This window comes from Lissotriton vulgaris, chromosome 2_1 (assembly GCF_964263255.1).
Source record: "Lissotriton vulgaris chromosome 2_1, aLisVul1.2, whole genome shotgun sequence".
Classification (NCBI taxonomy): domain Eukaryota; kingdom Metazoa; phylum Chordata; class Amphibia; order Caudata; family Salamandridae; genus Lissotriton; species Lissotriton vulgaris.
The window spans coordinates 726,569,087-726,573,063 of record NC_141687.1 but is presented as its reverse complement, the minus strand read 5'-3'; positions in this window follow the sequence as shown (position 1 = coordinate 726,573,063).

The window sequence follows — 3,977 nt, the reverse complement described above, 5'->3', positions numbered from 1 at the left end:
ATTCTGTCTGAGCCTCCGCTTAGAATGCAAAAAAAAAATTCAGGCACAACCTTCTCAAACAACTCCCTGATATACTTATAACTGATACTTACCAGAGCATATAAAATGGCAACACGAAAACAGACCTCATTTTCTAAAGAATGTCTTCCTCACACACCTTAAAATTGCTAAAAATCCCCAAATTCCCCATGGTACTAAACTCATCACATCTCCCTCCCAACTTTACAAAGCTGAGATCTGCATATCAATCTTCAGAACGGGGAAAATACTAATTCAAGCAGCAGACCATCAACTCTTCACATTTGACCAACACTTCCCTGCGCTCCACACCCATCTAATCAAATTCATTCCAACTCCCATCACAATATCCATTCAGTTGGAGAGCCCAGAACCGTCCTACCTACAAGACTACTCCCCTTTACCAAATCCCTTCCCCCGCCACCACATCCTGTATTCAAGGAAACACTAACTATAGCACCACTGCTCCATCCACAACAAAAGACCATATAAAAAAAAACTCATGTCACCCACAGGGCACAAAAGAACATCTGCCCAAAGGTAATATTGACTAACAATGAGCCTCACAAATTCAGACCCTGAATTCCCTTCAATTAACCCTCCCTACACACCCAACCCCTCGACATAGCTTGCCCCAATGTCACCCCTCCTTCCGCCATCAGCAATCAAATGCCTACCTTAATCTCAGAATGCATCACCGGCCTACCGAATCACGAATGAACAAATCTCACCGACACCCTTACCTCCCTCATGAGGCATTTAGAACAGAAACTTGATTCTCTAGCTAAAGACCTTGCAACAGTAAAAAATGACCTCATCTTCCAGACTAACTTAACATGTCACTTAGCTCTGAGAACAGTAAACTTGACCTCCATAAAAACCCTATAACATTTAGAAAGCCTGCCGACCATACCACCATCCAAAAGGAGCCGCAGTTCCAACAGGCCCAACCGATCACACAGTACCCTATCGGACATAGAAACAAAACTTCTCATCGAATCATACAGCCCCAAATCTCATCGAGAAGTCTCAAAATCACCTTCCAAAATCCCAGTAATCATTGGCACAAAAGGAATCCCTCGACCTAGCTTAACCCCCAGACATCCTGCTCAATACACCACTATCCACACACTACACTTGGAAAAAAAAAACTTCCTACCTAACATGTATGCTCATAAACTATAGATCTGCTGCTAAGCATGCCACAGATATTGCAGAGACCTTACCAGCGGAAGAAATCGAAATTGCGTTCCTTACCGAAACTTGGCTGAATAATCACCCAACCTCAATACTAGACCTAGTCACTTCTACTGGTTACTCCATCACCAGAAAAGACCGAACAGGGCAACTAGGGGTTGGACTTGTGGTCATCCACAAAAAGGAAATGTATCTTATCCATGAACTACACCACCTTTGAATACCTTGGATTAGAAACCAAAACAAAGGACAACTCAACCATCAAAATTCACATCATTTATTACCCACCAGGTAACCGCACAACCTGCATTGAGAAACTTACTGACCTAATAACCCAACCCACACTTACCGACTTCAACATTGTTCTCTTGGACGACTTAAACCAACAACGGACCGAAACAAATGACCCCACAATATCCAACCTGAATAACCTCCTAGAAATAAATTATCTCAAGCAACTAAGTAATGAACCAATCCACAAAAAAGGTTCAATCCTGGATGCAATCATCACCAAAGATAGATTTGTTTCCAATCGATCCATCCTGCCGACAGACTGGTCGGCCCACCATTTAATTCTCTTCAACCTACAGCGCATATACATCCCGGCAACATCCTGCATACCCTTACACTGGGCTAGACACATAAAACATGTTCCACCTTTGGAACTAGAGTTCAGGATCAAAGACAATTTACAGTCACGCCCCCTCCACCAAACCGTTGATGAACTTACTGCCCACTACAACTCATTGATAAGCAATGCTCTTAACCAGGTTGCACCACTCAAGCTAAAGATATCAAGACAAATCCAATCCATATCCTGGTTCAGTCTAGACTTAAACAAGCAAAGAAGACAACTGAGACAGATCGAAAGGTTATGGAGACAGAACCCCTCAATGACCAACTTTAAAGAGCCAAAACCGACTCTCCTATCAGAAACACATTTTCAAGGAAAAAAGCACTTTCTTTCGTAATCAACTCCACCGATCAAAAAAACCACCCAAGGAACTCTTCTGTATAATAAAACAACAAACCAAGCTTACTTCCCAGCAAGAACCACTACCCACCACTGAACAATGTCAAACTATAGCTAACTTCTTCACTGACAAAATAGCCAAAATAAATTGATTGAGCCTTGTCCTTGGAGATCTCCTTCACAATCCAACCCACACACTTTACCAACAACGAACCCCTTCAACCAAAGAATAATGCTAATTGGTCTGATTTCAAACTCTTGACAGATGATGAAATGATGAAAATATTGCCAAACTCAAACCTGCATCCCACTTCACAGACCTCCTACCCTCAACCTTTATTCAGCAACTCTACCACATCATCTCCCCAATATGGACCAAAACCATAAATGCCTCTCAAACTTCAGGCCTTGTTCCAGACTCACTTGACTTAGACAAGTCACCCTCATACTAAAAATACCCAGAGTCGACTCAAATGATCTCAACAATCTCTGCGCCCTGCTTCAACCTAATCAACACATAGAAAAATTCAACTTCCAGGACACATTCAAATCAGGTTTCAGGAAAGGCTGCAGCACCGAAACGGCTATACTCAATGTAACAAACGCCATACACAAGGCCCTGGATGAAGGTGACTCTTGCCTTTTAACAATACTCAACCTCTCGGTGGCATTTGATACAGTAAACCACTTGGCCTTAATGGAGGTTCCCCGGGAGGTGGGTGTCGTTCTGGTAACTGGGTTGTCCAGGTGGAACTTGAGATTGCCGAGTAGGATGTAGTGAGTAGATGGGAGAGCCTGGGCGTGCAATGAGGTCTACAATGGCATTGGTGAATGGTGGTCCATAGCCCGGGGGGCCAGTAGATGAGGGTGCCCCAGAGGATGGTGCTGGGGTTGGTCAGAATCTGGAAGTGGAGATGTTCCATGGTCACCGTTGGGTAATTAGAGTGCGTGGTCAGTTGGAGTGTGCTTTTGTAGACAGTGGCAATGCCTCCTCCTGGATGGTCAGGGTGGTCCTTGCGGGTTATTTAGTAGCCGTCAGGGATGGCGATGACAATGTCCGGTCCAGAGCAGAGGTTGGTCCAGATTTCTGTAAAGAAGGCAATGTTTGGAGAGCTGGAGAAGTGACACCAAGGAGGCCCCAGATGTATGTGGCATATTTGTAGAGGGATCACACATTAAGGAGGATGGAGTTGAGCCGGTCAGGTGTGCTGTTGGACAGCTAGGCGGCAAGAGGCACTGGTGTGCTGATGTGGCAGAAGGTGCATTTGCAGTTTCGACAGGTGGCGGGGAGTCCATGGTTGAGGGCGAGGAGGGTACTGGTGTCGTAGGGGCAGGTCCCTGGTGCTGGGCATGGTACAGCGTCGGATGGACATAGACAGGCTTGCCTTTGACTTTCCTTTGGTGAACCAGTGGCACGCCCCCTGCACATGGCCGCACAGCATATGCCATTAAGCAGTGCTGCAGGGGGGCTGGACAGCTGGGAGGAGGGAAATTAAGAAAAAGACACTGGAGAGGACGGGAATGTGGATGAACGCAGTAGCAATGGGGGTGAGCATAGGGAACAAGGAACAGCAAAAAAGCACAGGAAAACAAAGCTAAACACAGCAAACATAAAAAAAAATTTAAAAAAGGAAGGAAAGCAATGGAGAAGAGCAGAAAGATGAACTGGAACAGCAGACAAGAGGGACAGGAGATCAGTTATGCTGCAGAGCAGTGATGCTCTACCACTGGACCACCAGGGATGAGATGCAGGCAGAAGCCTGTGGTGGAGGAGGGACTCGAACACCTC